The 17,150-nt window shown below is 42.9% G+C and overlaps 1 protein-coding gene across 1 annotated transcript in view; it reads left to right on the plus strand.

Annotated features, from left to right (window-relative positions):
• The window catches only part of PAPPA2 (pappalysin 2), a 306,873-nt gene that overhangs the window by 127,291 nt on the left and 162,432 nt on the right, over positions 1-17,150 (plus strand). The window lies entirely within an intron of this gene.

Genomic DNA, 17,150 nt, shown 5'->3' on the forward strand with positions numbered 1-17,150 from the left:
TAGTCATGTACCTTTTTAACATTGAGAAATTATTGATTGTTCCTTTTTTCTCTTTGAATTTGTGTTTCCACTCCCCTTTGCCTATAGAATTTCATATTAATGTAACATACACATATACTAATATTTTTTTCAGTCTTTAGTGGGTCACCCATTTCTCAGCTATAAACATTTTGAATAACAACTGTCTTGTGATAACGCTTTGTTAATCTAGACTTTTTGTTTTGAGATAATTGTACATTAATATGTGATTGTATGGAATAATACAAAGAGATTCTGCATAACCTTTCCACGTTTTCCCCTCATGGTAACATCTTGTAAAACTGTAGTGAATATCACAAACCGAATTGATGTTGATATAAGTTGTAAAGTGTTAAAAATTCCTTCTCAGTTGAGTTATCATTTGAAATGATTACTTATCTACAATTGATCAAAACAATATTTTAAAATGTTGCTTAATAACTAATTAACAAAAAAAATACATGGGAAACGTGTACTTTAAGGAGTTGAGTCTGGCTCCCCCACTCCAAATCAGTTCTGGTGTCTGTGGTTGAATATTTATTGCTATAAGACAGGAGTTAGCATCAATTATATTGCTTTCCCCCCCTTTGATAGCTCTAAGTGCTGAGGAACTTTGTCCACATGAATAAGTAGATGGAAAAGAGTTCTCTTTGATTGACTGAGAGGATGGCGGTGCCAAGGTAGAAAGTACAGGAAAAGGAAGAGCAAATGGGAAGCCAGTTTGGTTTTCAGTACGCTGCATTTGGGGTCTCTACAAATCTGACTGAGAGGAGGCTTCCGCAGAAGAGGGAGGAGGAGCAGGTTTCAGGGGTGTACCAGAAACCAAAGGAGAGGAAGTTTTGAGAAAGTCACCTGTGGCCCACAAATGCAACTACTGCAGAGAGATGAAGTAAGTACATGGGCTCTTTGGCCAGGTTAGAGAGGAAAGTCTGTCACTCTGACACAGAGGTTAGACCTTTCCGAGTGCTCTGGGCCAGCCACTTCCTAATTGTTCTAGAGAACTGTGTACTACCAAGGAACATTCAGAGGATCCGATCAGATCATAAGCAACATGCCCCAGTGTGTGGACCTGAGGAACCTGTGGGAGGGAGCTTGAACCTAGCTCATGAAGGCTTAAAACATAAAGGACCTTCAAATGAGTCCAGATAAAGCTACTCTTGACTGGAGGAATGACCTCCGGAGGATGGAGAGGGCTTGTAGCTTCACATAGGCAGGAATGGATGGGATCTTGAGCAAGTTACCTCTGTGGGCCCCAGGTTCCTCCTCTATAAAATGGGGATAATAAGCATGAGGAGGAATGCCTGGCATAGAGGAAGGCTCAACAAATGTAAGCTTTACTAGTGGGAGTAGAAGTACCAAATATTGTGTACCTGTGGTTGTCCTTCCCTGGTCATGCCTTTAGCCTCACCTATCACCTCCAGCATAAAGAATTTTTAGTGCCCTGAAAAGATCTTGGGTCCTTTATAAAGGTAAGAAATGTATTTTGAGGGGTCCAATTGCTTGCAATGGTAGAACTGCTTGTAAGAAGCAAGGAAGTTTGCTTATAAATAAGAAAGGAAAAAGTAAGTGACGGTGGACAGTGTGGGGGTGTAGGCAGCTGCCTGGGTAAGGTCTGTGAATGGCGCGGTGGACTGGAACAGAGCAGCTATTGCGGGGGTGATGTGGGTGTGGCAGCTATTTGGGAGAAGGCAAAGCAGCAGCAGTATAGGGGCCAGGGAAGGTGAAAGCAGCAGAAATTAGCTCAGAGTAAAGATACCCTTCCTCACCCAGAACTTTTGTAGGGGGTCTCCCAGGATGAACCCCAACTTTATTTCTTTTTTTTTTATTTCAGCTTATTATGGGGGATACAAAAGTTCAGGTTACATATGTTGCCCATGTACTGCCTGTCCCCCCAGGTCAAAGCTCCAGGCATGTCCATTCCCCAGACAGTACACATTGCACTCATCATGTAGGTATATACCCATCCCCTCCTCGCGTCCCCTCCCTCCCCAAGTCAGCACCTTCAAGCGTGACCATTCCCCAGACGGTGCGCAACGCACTCATCATTTAGGCATACACCCATCCCCTCCCCCCACCCCCACCTCAGTCTGATATCCGATTGGTATCATTCCCAGATGTGAATTTAGGTGATGATCAGGGAAACCAATTTTCTGGTGAGTACATGTGATGCCTGGTTTTCCATTCTTGGGATACTTCACTTAATATAATGGGTTCCAACTTTCTCCAGGAGAACCATAGAGATGTCGTATCTCCGTTATTTCTTATAGCTGAGTAATACTCCATGGTATACATATACCACAGTTTACTAATCCATTTATGAATTGATGGGCATTTGGGTTGTTTCCACATCTTTGCGATTGTGAATTGTGCTGCTATAAACATTCGGGTACATGTGTCTTTGTTATAGAATGACCTTTGTTCCATTGGATATATGACCAATAATAGGATTGCTGGATCAAATGGTAGGTCTACTAGATATGTTTAAGATATCTCCATAATGCTTTCCACAAGGGTGGCACTAGTTTGCAGTCCCACCAGCAGTGTATCAGTGTTCCTGTCTCTCCACATCCACGCCAACATGTGTTGTTTTGGGACTTTTTGATAAAGGCCATTCTCACTGGAGTTAAGTGATATGTCATTGTGGTTTTGATTTGCATTTCTCTGATGATTAGGGATGTTGAGCATTTTTTCATATGTTTGTTAGCCACTCTTATATCCTCTTTTGAGAAATTTCTATTCATGTCCTTTGCCCACTTTTTGATACGGTTGTTTGATTTTTTCTTGCTGATTTTCCTGAGTTCTAAATAGATTCTTATTATCAGTCCTTTATCTGATGTGTGGTATGCGAAAATTTTTTCCCATTCTGTAGGTGGTCTGTTTATTCTCGTGACTGTTTCTTTGGCTGTGCAGAAGCTTTTTAATTTAATCAGGTCCCATTCATTTATTTTTGTTGTTGCTGTGATTGCCTTTGGGGTCTTCTTCATAAATTCTTTGCCTAGGCCAATGTCTGTAAGAGTCTTTCCTACATTTTCTTCTAGAATTCTAATCATTTCACACCTAAGGTTTAAGTTTGTTATCCACTGTGATTTGATTTTTGTGAGAGGTGAAAGCTGTGGGTCCTGTTTCAGTCTTCTACATGTGGCTATCCAATTTTCCCAGCACCATTTATTGAATAGGGATTCTTGTCCCCAGAGTATGTTTTTGCCTGCTTTGTCAAAGATTAGGTGTCTATATAAGGATGGTTTTATATTTGGATTTTCTGTTGTGTTCCACTGGTCTGTGTCCCTGCACTTGTGCCAATATCAAGTGGGTTTTAATAACCACAGCCTTGTAGTATAGTTTGAAGTCTGGTAAATTAATACCTCCCATTTTGTCTTTATTGCTTAAAATTGCTTTTGCTATATGGGGTCTTCTCTGATTCCATACAAAGTATATAATTATTTTCTCTACATCTGTGAAAAATGATGTTGGTAATTTAATAGGGATTGCATTGAATCTGTAGATTACTTTGGGCAGTATAGACACTTTAACAATGTTGATTCTTCCGATCCATGAGCATGGTATGGTTTTCCACCTATTTACAAGTTCTGCTACTTCCTTCCTCAGTGTTTCATAGTTTTCCCTATAGAGGTCCTTTACCTCTTTAGTTAAATATATTCCTAGACATTTTATTTTCTTTGTTGCTATTTGGAAGGATATTGAGTCTTTAATTTGGTTCTCCGTTTGAGTGTTATTGGCACATATGAATGCTTCTGATTTGTGTATATTGATTTTGTAACCTGAGCCTTTGCTGTATTCGTTAATCAATTCCAGTAGTCTCTTGGTTGAATCCTTGGGGTTTTCCAGATATAACATCATATCATCAGCAAAGAGTGAGAGTTTGATCTCTTCTGTCCCTATTTGGACTCCCTTGATTCTGCTCTCTTGCCTGATAGCTCTCGCAAGGACTTCCAATACTATGTTGAAAAGTAATGGGGACAGTGGGCAGCCTTGTCTGGTTCCAGTTCTAAGTGGGAATGCTTTCAATTTTTCGCCATTCAGTATGATGTTGGCTGTGGGTTCGTCATATATGGCTTGTATCATTTTTAGGTAGGTTCCATCTATGCCTATTTTGTTAAGCATTCTTATCATAAAAGGGTGTTGAATTTTGTCAAATGCTTTTTCTGCATCTATTGAGAGGATCATATGGTTTTTATTTTTGCTTCTATCTATGTGGTGAATTACATTTATAGATTTACATATGTTGAACCACCCCTGCATCTCTGGGATGAAGCCCACTTGGTCGTGATGGATTATTCTTTTGATTAGCACTTGGATTCGATTTGCTAGGATTTTATTGAGAATTTTTGCATCTATACTCATAAGAGAAATTGGTCTGTAGTTCTCTATTTTTGTTGCATCCTTTCCTGGTTTTGGTATCAAGGTTATGTTGGCTTGGTAAAACATGTTGGGGAGAATTCCATCCTTCTGAGTATTGGAGAGTAGTTTATGTAGGATGGGCACCAGTTCTTCTTTGTAGGTGTGGTAAAATTCAGGTTTTTTTTTTTTAATTTTTTTTTATTTCATTTTATTGTTATGGGGGATACAGAATTGCAGGTTACATACGTTGTCCATGTACCGCCTTTCCCCCCAAGTCAGAGCTCCAGGTGTGTCTGATCCCCAGATAGTGTGCGTTGAACCCATCATGTAGGTATATATCCCTCCCTTCCCCAACCCCCCTTCCCGAGTCAGCACCTTCAAGTGTTACCATTCCCCAAATGGTGCACAATTCAGGTATGAACCCATCTGGACCAGGGCTTTTCTTTTTGGGAAAGTTTTTTATTGCTGTTTTGATTTCAGTTCTTGATATTGGTCTATTCAGGAACTCTATTTCTTCCTGGTTGAGCCTGGGAAGGCTATGTGTTTCTAAAAATTTGTCCATTTCCTCCACATTCTCCAGTTTGTGTGCATAAAGATTCTTGTAGAATTCATAGATGATATCGTGTATCTCTGTGGCATCGGTTGTGATTTCTCCTTTCATGTTCCTGATGAAGGTTCTTAGAGATTTTTCTTTTCTGCTCTTGGTTAGTCTAGCCAGAGTTGTGTCTATTTTGTTTATCTTTTCAAAGAACCAACTTTTTGTTTTATTAATTTCCTTTATGGCTTCTTTGTTGTCCTTTTCATTTAATTCTGATTTGATCTTAGTAATTTCTCGCCTTCTGCTAGGTTTGGGGTCGGTCTGTTCTTCTTTCTCCCGCTCTTTGAGTCTATTCATTAGGTTGTCTATTTGCAAGTTTTCTGTATTTTTGATATAGGCATTTATGGATATGAATTTTCCTCTCAGGACTGCTTTAGCTGTGTCCATAGATTTTGATAAGTTGTGTCTCCATTGTCGTTTAATTCAAAGAAACTTTTGATTTCCATCTTGATTTCTTCCTTTATAGAATAGTTGTTCAGGAGAAGGTTGTTTAGCTTCCATGACTTTGAGTAGGAATGAGGGTTTCTGTTTGGGTTCATTATTATTTTTATTCAGCTGTGATCTGAGAAGATGCATGGCATAATTTCTATTTTTAAAAATTTTTTAAGACGTGCTTTATGGCTTAGGATATGGTCAATCTTAGAGAATGTCCCGTGAGCTGATCAGAAGAATGTATATTCTGTGGACTTTGGGTAGAGTGTCCTGTAGATGTAAGTCAGGCCCATTTGTTCTAGGATTCTATTTAAGTCCATTATTTCTTTGTTTATTTTCTGTTTGGAGGATCTGTCCTGTACTGTCAGTGGGGTGTTAAAGTCTCCAGCTATTACAGTATTGTTATCTATGATTTGGTTCAGATCAAGTAGGGTTTGCTTTATGAATCTGGGTGCACCTAAGTTGGGTGCATATATATTAAGTATAGTCATGTCTTCTTGTTGAATTGTGCCTTTCACCATTCATTATATAGTAACCATCTTTGTCTTTTATTACTTTTGTTGGTTTAAAAACTAAGTTATTGGAAATTAAGACTGCCACACCAACTTTCTTTTGGCTACCGTTTGCTTGAAATATCAATTTCCATCCTTTTATTTTCAGTCTAAATGCATTTTTGCAGGTTAGGTGAGTTTCCTGAAGACAGCAGATACTTGGTTTGTGTTTTTTTATCCATTGGGTCAGTCTATGTCTCTTGATTGGGGAATTCAAGCCATTCACATTAATTGAGAGAACTGATAAGTGGGACAGATTTCTGTTCAGCTTGTTGGGTAGAACTTCATTGCTATGTTTTCTCTCTTGAGCCATTGTGGTAGCTGGATTTTGATCTTTAGCTCTTGAGTAGTTTTACATTCATGGGTCTTTCTTATGCTGGTCCGTGTGCAACTCTCTTTTTATTACTTCTTGGAGGGCTGGTCTTGTCTTGGTGAATTCCCTCAGTCCTTGCTTATCTGAGAATGTCTTAATTTCTCCTTTGTATAGAAAACTTAGCTTAGCTGGGTACAAGATTCTAGGCTGGGTATTATTCTGTTTCAGAAGAGTGAGAATGGGGCCCCAACCTCTTCTTGCTTGTAAGGTTTCAGTTAGAAATCTGGCGTAATTCTAATGGGCTTTCCTTTGTATGTTACTTGTTTCTTTCTCCTTACAGCTCAAAGAAGGGTCTCTTTAGTGGATATTTTGGTCAGTCTGATGACTACGTGGCGTGGTGTTTTCCTAATGCTATGAATCTCCTAGGGGTCCTTTGAGCTTCTTGAACCTGTATATCTAGAGTTTTAGCAAGGCCCGGAAAATTTTCCTCAATTATGTCTTCAAATAGCTTATCCAACCCTTGCTTATTATCTTCTTCACCCTCAGGAATGCCGATAACTCTCACGTTAGGTTTCTTCACATAATCCCACATTTCTTGAAGGCTCTGATCATTTCTCTTATTTCTTTGTTCTATCTCTGCGACTGACTTATTTAATTGGAAAGAGTTATCTTCAATCTCTGAGATTCTTTCCTCTGTTTGATCTACCCTGCTCTTGAGACCTTCCACAGTGTTTTGTAGCTCTCTGAATAAATTCTTCATTTGTAGAAGTTCAGTTTGGTTTTTCTTCAATATTTCAATTTCTTTAGTGAATTTTTCTTCCAAATCCTGCATTTTTTTGTGGTTTCTTTGTGTTGGTTATCCATTATTTCTTGTATATTATTCAGCTTGTTTATAATCCATAATTGAAATTCTTCCTGTAACATGTTGGTATTTTGACTCTGGTTTGTGTCAATTGGTTGAGAGCTGGTATTTCTCTTTGGGGGTGAGATTTCCGTTTGCTTCTTTGTGCTCCCCGTGTTTTCTCGCTGGGTCCTTCCCATCTAGATCTATTGTTAGATCTTTTCTTACAGTTTTAGTCTGGTTAACAGCACACTTTGTACTTTGTTCTTAGGCTGTGAAGCAATCTAGGTATGTTGCTTCCTTTGTCAAGAGGGGGAGACTGTTGTGTATTATTTAGAGTTTTTTCTACCTCAGTTAGGGGGCTGCTTCTGGTGGGTCCAACCCTAGAGGATTGGAGTGACCCAAGACTGCTTTGGTGAGTTAAGTCACTGTGTTGTGGTCTTTCAGTAAGCAGGCAGGATCCACACTAGTTGCAGGCAGAAATTCTCTCTGTTTTTGTTTGTTGTTTCTTTCTTTCTTTTTTTTTTTTTCCTTTGATTCTTCCTCTATACGGGTGGTTTCTGTCTCTTTCTGCAGGAAAGACACTCCATGGGGGAGTGGGCGGTGCCCTCGCTCACTCAGCGTCCCAGCTGCTGCAGCTCCCACGGGCAAAAGTTTGCCCTGGCCCAATGTCCCCAGGGATCAGGCTCCACACTCTCGCATCTGGAGAAGTACTCAGTGTTTACACAAGTCTGGGGCCCCTATAGAGGGTCCACAGACCAGGGGAGGGAGCCGCTCAGGGAGCTGCTTGGCACCCTATGGCTCCGCAGCAGCTAGGCTGTGGCCCCCAAGATGGCGACCGCGTGCCCACAGATTGCCGATGCTGGGGGTGACTTCTCAGGGTCCAGCAGGCACCAGAGCTAGGGGCCTAGCGAGCTCCGAAGCCCACTGTGGCTCCCCAGCTAGAAGGCCACCAAAAAAAAAAAAAAAAAGCAAAGCAAAGGGGGAAAAAAAAAAAAACGAACAAGAAACCCCACAAAACAAAACAATAAAATCTGTGGTTTGGCGCTCCTATGCTGTTTTTTGCCTTAGTGCAGTTTCGTCCCTCCTCACTAAGCGCGGACTCAGCTGAGATCCCCCAGGGTCCAAGCTGTCTCCCGATAATGTCTCCTGTCTACAGAGATTATGCAAAGCCCGCGCTCTTGGCTGGGTTCACGGACTAGTGCAGCAAGCCGCCTAGGGAGCCACTTGGTGCCCTATGGCTCTGCAGCGGCTATGCTGTGGACTTCAAGATGGTGACTGCGCGCCCGCAGATTGCGGGCACTGGGGGTTAACGTCCTGGGTCTGGCAAGAACCAGAGCCAGGGGCCTGGCAAGCATAGACACCCACCGGGGCTTCCTGGCTAGGGAATCGCTGAAAAAAAGCAAAGAAATGCAAAAAGATCTGTGGTTCGGCGGCCCTTTGCTTCTTTAAACCTTAGCGCAGCTCCATCCCTCTTCACCAAGTGCGGTCTCAGCTGAGATCCCCCAGGGTCTAAGCTGTTTTCCCAAAAATGTCTCCTGTCCGCAGAGCCCCACATCTCCTGCAGTGATTCTGCACCGGCTTCAGGCAGGTCTCTAATTAAGTGGGTGTGGAGGTCAGTGGGGAGAACAAGCCACTTTCCTATGAGGCTGACTCCGCCCCACTTGATGGTGAGGCGGGTGCAGCCATCCCGCACTCCACTGTCTATTGTCCATCCCGCACTCTCCAGAATTTCGGATCCTATTTCCCGTTCACCTCAGACTTTTCTTGCTCTGTGTGTCCCATGTTGATTCTCCGTGGATTCACACCGCTGTTCTTGTGGGGGAGCGATCCTCTAGCATTGTGGTAGGCCGAGATCCATGCCTTCCTCTCCGGGAGCACGAATCCAGGAGGTCACCACCACTCCGCCATCACTGCTCTCCCCCCAACTTTCTTTTAACCAAAAAGTTGGATATTGATATTAGGATATTACATTAATTACGGTGCATTTATGTGCAATGTGGATAAAGTCTCAGGTGCTAAGAAACATCCATTGATTTGACAAGTGGGGAGTCTTTTGCAGTCTCAGCCCGGTTGTTTCTGTGGCATGAGGCTGCAGGTACCAGAGGAGATAGGGAGAGGAGTCCACTGAGGGTAAGGAGGGGCAGGAGGATCTTTTAAGGAGTTTGGCTATGAGGGTATAAAGCATGAGTATGGAGAAAGGTGATAATTAGAGGGTGATGAAGGAAGGATTATACTGAAAGAGACTTAAGCGTGTTTATAGTCTACAGGACTGTACGCTGATGGTGGTGGCACACTTAGAGGTGCTCTAGCATTTGTGGATCATGAAGGTGTCCACAGGAGTCCATGTGCTCTGATGCAGCTACTCACTAAAGGGTTGGGCTAGAGCGAAGGCAATGTTGTCCCCTACCCACTGCTGGTCTTTCTATTATGCCAAAGCAGAGTGATTCTTCCTGGACATAAGAAATAAATAAGACGTGTGAAATGGAGTGCCCCATGTAAATACAAGAGAGCATGGAGTCATTCATCAGGCAGGCTACAGGGCATGAACAGGACTATCCCTGCTACTGGCTGCTACTGTCAATTATTTAATTGTCAGAGATGACATTCAACAAATGGGGCTATTCTGGGTGCAGTGCCTTAGGGTTTGGAAAGCAGTGAGCATTCTTGTAAATTAAAAATCCTGGATAAAATTGCCATAGGATTTGAACTTCATGCCCTGAAATTGGGGTACCCCGAAGGTAGGTTCATCCATTTATAGGCATGTGGAGTAAATAGTCACTTTTATATGTGGTGGTTTGAAAGGTCTTCTCTTTTAAAACATGTCCTAGTAATCATTGAATCCTGGGTGCCCCAGAACAGTGCCTGGCATAGAATAGATTCTCAATAAATGCTTAATGAAAAAAATTATAGAAAATATCTTTCTCCTTCATACTCTGTAGTGCCTAAAATTCTGTCCTGAAATTGTGTCTGTGTGTGTGTGTGTGTGTGTGTGTTTGAAGCCCTGCCCCCATGTTGAACCAAGGAAGGTATTATGTATTAAGTATCTAATGCCTCAGTAATAACGTCTTCAGTTTTAATTAATTACATTACTCTTCTCCCATGATGTGGAAGTGCTAGACCGCCCTGAGTGCTTGACACATGGAGACAGGCGTAGCTGCGAAAGTACACAAGGAGATAAAAATGACAGCAGACTCTGCAGTATCTTCAGCGTCTACACAGGTTTGTCTTGTTTCAGTCTTGTCTGGAACAAGGACTTCCTTCTAATGAGACCCCAGGCTATAAAACCAAGAAGCCAATACAAGAAGTGCAGATGAGCTGTACCTGGACTTGTTCTCTTAAAGATTCACTTCTCTTTCTAGCTTCCAGACTTTTCTTTTTTTAAATCTTCTCCATTCCTCTCTTGCTCTATCAATCTGCTTATACCATTTTCTTTCCTTGCCCTGCTCTGAAGTGCTCCTTCTTTGGACCCCTAGGCACACTTCACAGCTCTGCCCCTTCATTGTGGAGAGCATGTTTGGGGAGTGTATTTTCGCCAGTAACTGGAAGTAATTATGTGGCACCTGCACACCAGCCCTCAACCTCCCTGTTTTATGGGCATATAATATTCAGCCCTAAAAGTTTTACAGAACTGTTTTAAAGTCATTTTAACCAGTGTGCTTTTCTCAAACTGCCCGAGGTTTTTTAATAGAAGTTGCTTTGGGAATCATTCTCTTACATGAACCACTCTGGCGGTCTTGTGCTAAAGCCTGGAAAAGCCAGCAGGAGCTTAGAAGTCGAGCATCACTTTGGGAACTTGGCTGTTTGCTACTAAGATTTCATCTTCTAACCAGCAATCTGTCTGTCTTTCTTCCTCTGCACCATCCCCCTGACCACACAACTTTGCCATAGTGTTTTAGCTTGTATTTCATAATCAAGGCTGAAAGATCTTCCAAGAAGGCATTTCCACTGCCCCCGCCAGTCCAGGAGCACCTGTGCCTCACATGGCCCCAGTTGCAAAATCCTGGGCACTCCATTCACATTGTGCTCTGCATACAAGGTGATGGGATGGGCCTGTATTGAGTTCAAGTCTCAGTATATACATTCAGGTATGCAAGAAATGTAACTTTATTTATTCATCTATAATTGAACTTACTGTGTCTGTTGAGCCCCACGCTGCTGAGTAGCAGAAATTTACTCCCTGCCAATTACGCCTCTTTTGCTTGGGGCTGAATCTAACTGGCACATACATGCCAAGGCCATGGGGAAATTATACATTTTGTCCTTAGTCATCAGGTGATACTCGTCACTTGAGATGACCCTTGTTCCCACCATAGGACCCACCCTCAGGGAATCTCCGGCAGGCTCTCTGTCACCCTTCCTGCTTAGATTTGAAGATCGGCTGTTCCTCTCTAGAGTGAGGCCACCTACTCCAGAATCCATCACTGGATTGAGACAAGATCCCTCTGCTGTCAGAGAACACAAACCTATTTGGAGTTTTTATTCTTTTCCCAGGGGTTTGAAAGGCAGGGTACAGTGAACTACATTTGGCCCATCACCATCTATACATTCCCATTATTTTCCTTTATATCTTTTTTCTTCATTCAGCTTAGGGGAATCTTTTCTAGGCTGCCATGGTGGTGGTCGTTTTGGTATCGTGACTGCAGGGATCACCGTCATCAATTCGTCCACCATGCTGCCAAACCACACAGCCCTCTCAGGGCTCAAATGGCACAAGCTTCAGAAACCCCACAGCTAGAAAAGGATTTCTTCTTTCCTTGCTTTTCACTCCATTGAGTACTTCCTAGGGAGGTTCATACATGCAGAAGAGTCTGGCACCCTGAACTGGGAGTGGAATAAGGAGGAGGGAGGCAAGGAACCACTGGGGTGAAATGTTAGAATTCCCCCAATTTTTTCCATCCGTTTACACTTTGCTTCAAAGTTTCTCCTGGTTTTGTTGTCAGTCCCTCAGCAGCCATGCAGAATGGATGTTGGGGAAGTGAGTGAAGGTGAGAATCCGATAGTGTCTCAGGGTGGAGACTGAAGTGCCAAGACATAGTAGGACATATATATTGGCATGTCCCTTTCCTTCCTCTTTCAATGTGGAAGGTGAGAAAAGAGAACACACAAGAAGGGGTTTAATTGTAAGGGAGGGAATCCCACCCCCACCCCTCTCCCTGTTCTATCATCATCCTTTATCCCTCATCTGTGTTGTAATTTTGTCCTCCAAGATGAAGAGTAACCAAAATGAATAGTAGTGTTGAGTATAAGAAATGATAATCATATTCTACACAACTAGAGTTTTGGGAAGGGAGAGATTGTTGGCACTATAAAACAAAGGTATCTTGTGTAAATCTGACCTACAGCAAGGTCTATGAAGAATTACACTAACTTGCCCGATTCAAAAAGATTTCCTTGCCTCCCACAAATAGCAGCCCTATCCACGTCTTGTCTTTCCTCTGGGTGCCTGTGGATGCCAGGATCAGAACAGCGTGGAAGCAGAGTGGGAGCAGCTAAGGGCAAAGCAGAGCCCCTCCTTGGAGTTGTTTGCCTGCCTTGCCTGGGTGCCTCGTCTCACTCCAGGGTGTCTGCTGTGTCTGTGGTCAGCCCCCAGCTTCCATTCTCCAGATGAATGAAGGTTAGATGGGAGCCAACGAGGGTTACAGGAAAATGAGTGTGTAACACCGGACTGCATGTAGAATTATAGTAATAGTGACAAATGTTCTAATATATATTTTGAATCACTTTGTTCTAGAAAATAAGCTAAATGCTTATTTATCTACACCGTTACTTTAAACTTCATAATAATTCTTTGAGACAGGAACTCTGGTTATTATGGTTGTACGGATCTGGAAACAGCCTGGAGAGCTTTCAAGGAATGTCCCCCAAAGTCAGGATCAACACATTTCCAGTGAGTGTCCATAGCCAGAGAAGGAGCCCTGGTCACTCCCAAGGCCACCTTGTGAGAGGGAAGCTTCTGCACACTAGCATGAGGACACACTGTGACCACTCGGGGTCTGGCCCATGTTGCTGGTAGTGACGGTGGAGGAAAGTACGGGGCATAGGCATTCGCTTGAGAAGGTAACACTTGCTTCAATACTAATATAGCATGATACTGACAAGTAGCATTCATGCCCTCATTTCATTATTCCTGCAGTGTCCTTCCCGGGAAAGGCTCACACATCTCCCTGAAAGGGTGGGAACGCACAGCTCTTCAGACCTCCCGCCCACCCCCGCCCCCCGAAGAAGACCTAAATGCTGGAAAGGGCAGGAAGGGTTTGCCATTCTGAGGCATTAGTTTGTATTTCTTATTTATCATCGTATCTTGTCCTGTTACTGAAAAGAAGTGCTTACATTCCTCTTTTTAGATTTTGGGCAACGAGTCTTTATGTTTCACTCAGGCTTTGGCATGAATACACACGTGTATATGTGTCATTTTTATTAAAACATGAAAGAACTTTTCTAAACTAAATCATGAAATAAGTTGATGTCTTTCCTCTCCCCTACATGGGTGTGAGGGCATGTGTATGTGTGTGTGTCCCAGTCAGGGATGAAAATTCACCCTTCTACTAGGGTGAGTGTGTCTATGAGTGATTAAAACCCACCCTCCCCAATAATTTAACAAGTTTGTTTTTGTTGGAATAAAGAGTGAGTGAGAACAGCGTGGCCCCACCCCCCCCCCCCCCGGCCCCCGTGTGTACGCACGAGGGGATGGAGGTGAAGACTGGTGGAAAAGGCCATGAGGATTCACAGGCAGCAGATCTGAGTCCCCTGGGAGACCCTGGCAGACACGAGAGTAGAATGTCTTCATGCTCCTTCCCGGCTGTCCACTTCCCTCAGAGGTGGGTTCTGGGAATGCAAGCCACTGGCTGGAATATGACAGTCCATGATAACACAGATTCCTTCACATGTGCTTGTGATTGCCTCCCAGACCGCATGCTCTCAGAGGCAGGGGTGACACTAGGAAGGACTCTTAGTGCCAGGCCAGTCTAGCTGCTCATTTTACAGATAAGGAGACCCAGGGAAAGGTTAGATGGCAGGGACGAGGCCATAGAGCTAGCTGGGTCCGCTAACACTCCACAATCCAAGCTCCTTTAGTTCCAGTCCAGAGGGCTGATTCTATGACCTTGTGCTCTGTCGGGTAGAATTACTACAAGAGGTCTATGACCTTGGGCTTTTTCTTCATAAGTACTGGTGTGTACAGCACTTATCCCTAAATTAGAATACTATTTTGTTCTGTATTTTCTGTATTTCTGTATGTATTTGTACAATGTCATATTTAACACACATGTAATTACTAAGCCCATTATTATATATTCCATATGGATCATGTTTTAGCAGAAGTCCCATTTTTCTGGAATTGAAAATATAACTGTTGCAAGTGTGTGTTAAAAATGCTTATGTTTTTAATTAATATGTAAATACTGTCTGGTTAAAACTATATTCTTTTGTTTTGGGAATGTGTGTCAAGGGTGCTTGGAGGAGGAGGACCCGGCCAATTGTCCCAGGACTAGAGAGGATTTACCGGGAGTGTTGAGAACGTGCACTCGTAAGCCTCTCCCTCCGTTTATACGTTAAGCTGGTTCATTTAAAGCTGACTATAAATCAGAGTATTCTTCAGCTTGGAAATATTCTCATTTGGGGTTTGGGTGGAGACTTCTGGCATTGATGAGAAGCCCAGTATCACAGTGACCACCCCCATGTCCTCCTCTAGTGTCCCAGGCCCACGCTCCCAGTCATCCTCCTTCCTTGACACATGCTTCTTTTGCCATTCTTTCTTCCTGAAACCCTCTTCTGTTCATCTGTAATTCCCTTCTCTGTAACTGGAAGAGATAACAAAGGGACTTGGACTGGACTGATCACAGGGTGAGGGGATATTTGATGTTTACCCAGAGGTAAGGCATGTGAGGAGAAAACAGCTATTGATTGGAACTTTTCTTCCTCGTGGGTGGTGTTTTCCTGGATTGTGCACCAAGGAATCTGGTACTCTAGAGATGCCAAAAGTTATTCTACCCCAGACAGATTCCATGTTCAAATCCGTTTGGAAAGCAAAGGGTTAAATGCAATTGCTGCAGGACTTTTCAGAGCCTTTAGTATAACAACTCTCATATACTTTGTGAATTTTCAGGAGAAGAGTATAGGATACTGCATTTTTCTCAAGTATATGACATCACTTTTTTTTTTCAAAGTATCCTCTGGGATCAGAATTTATGAACCCAATTTGGGAACAACTAATCTATGTGGACACTTAAATCTTATAGGTGAACTGTAGCCTTTTAAAGTTCTACTTCTGGCAGATTAGTTTTTTTTTTAAATACAAAGTTTATGTAGAGGTGGGGGGAGGAAAATAAAGAGGAGAGAAAGGGAATAAGTCCATGTAGAAGGAAGAAGTGTGAGGGAGAGGAAAGGACGAAGAGGGTGAAGGCACTTGAGAAGGCAATTTGGAGAGAACAGAAAGCTGCTCTCTTAGAATATCTTCAGCTGTGAAGGTCACTACTGCTGTCAGAAGACGGAGGGCATAATCGTGCATGAACTCTGCTGACGATGACTGCTGCAATTGGGTAGGTACACAAGAAGTGTAGGCAACTTGGAAAATGGAAACACAGTGTTTCATGAGGTTTATTCAAATACCAGACACCCTGGATGTTATCAAAATAGACCTGTTTTCAAGTCACTTTGTGCTGACATAATAATGATGCACACGTGAAGGTAATATTCAGAAAATAACCTTATAAAAGGAAAGAGAAAGGAAAAAAAATGATAGTGTTAGAGAATAAGAATTTTTACCAGAAGTGGTAGAAGTGATAAACATGGGAGGTGAGATCTAGCTCTGTTTTAGATGTGAAAGTTGACACTGTGTCTCAGGATGAGGCTGGGCCTGGCTTAGTCAATGTCAGCATGTCTGAATAGCCTGGAGGAACTTGGATTTAGAAACTGCCCCATGCAGTAGTCACCAGAAAGGCAGATTGGACAGCCCCTTAGCTAGAATCAGTGGGTGCCATGCCAGATACCCCGTGATTGTCTCCTGCCCATAAAGCCATGTATGTAGTTACCTATGGGGCATTGTTTGGAGTCCAGGAATAGGTCATAGTCCTTGGAATATGAACTGTGAAGAGAAAGGAAGGACTGCTTTTCTGGAGGTCCTGCTATGCTCAAAAAATGATTGATAGAGGGAGGTCTCGGGTGTGAGGTGTGAAACAAGTCCTGGGAACGGAGCTCAGACCTGGGACAGAAGGGCAGGCCTGCCTGACAACACAGCTGGGGTGACTCTGGACCCCAGAGGGTTGATCCAGAGCTGGTAACTCTCCGTCTTAGGGCCTGAAGATGAGGCTGGGCCTGATCCTGACAATTTTGGGGAATAAAGAACTAAAGTCATGTGGTGGGAAGCTGGAATTTGGATTCTAACAAGCTAGACAGACAGAAGATACAGCACTCAGAGGTCCTTAGCCTTTTGTTTTGTAAGGTTATAATGATACCACTAGGTCTTTTTCATCTAAGCCTGATTGGAAGCAATGAACTCTTCTTTGAAACACTCCCCTTGGTGTTCTCATGGGAATTTTGGGAGAATGAGGGTGGGGCATATTCCTACAGGGCCCGTGACTGTCTGAATTTCATGGTAATTCCTTTGGACCTGTCTTTTGTCTCACTGGCTGCTCGTTACTTGAGAGTAGGGGTTGTGAAATCAGAAGCAGCCTACATAACCGTCATTTGCTAAATTCTTACAATGTGCCAAACACTTAAAAAAGCCCCAAACACTAGTGTTATAATCCCTAACTTTACAGACAATGAAACTGAGTTCTAGGAGGTCAGATAACTGTTCAAATCCTCAAAGCTAGTATGTGCAGGAGCCAGGACTTGACCAATGGCTCTCAATCTGGGAAGTTATAAAAAAATACTGACACATGAACGCAATCCTCAAATATTTTGATTCCATTCACCTAGGGTAGTATTTGTACCTCTGTATTTTTTTAACTCCCCCAGGTGATGTTAACGTGTACCCAAGGCTGAGAATCCTGACCCTGTGTGATGCCACTGTGTCCATGCTGATATCCCTGGCCA

The sequence above is a fragment of the Eulemur rufifrons genome, chromosome 8 (genome assembly GCF_041146395.1).
Source record: "Eulemur rufifrons isolate Redbay chromosome 8, OSU_ERuf_1, whole genome shotgun sequence".
Classification (NCBI taxonomy): Eukaryota; Metazoa; Chordata; class Mammalia; order Primates; family Lemuridae; genus Eulemur; species Eulemur rufifrons.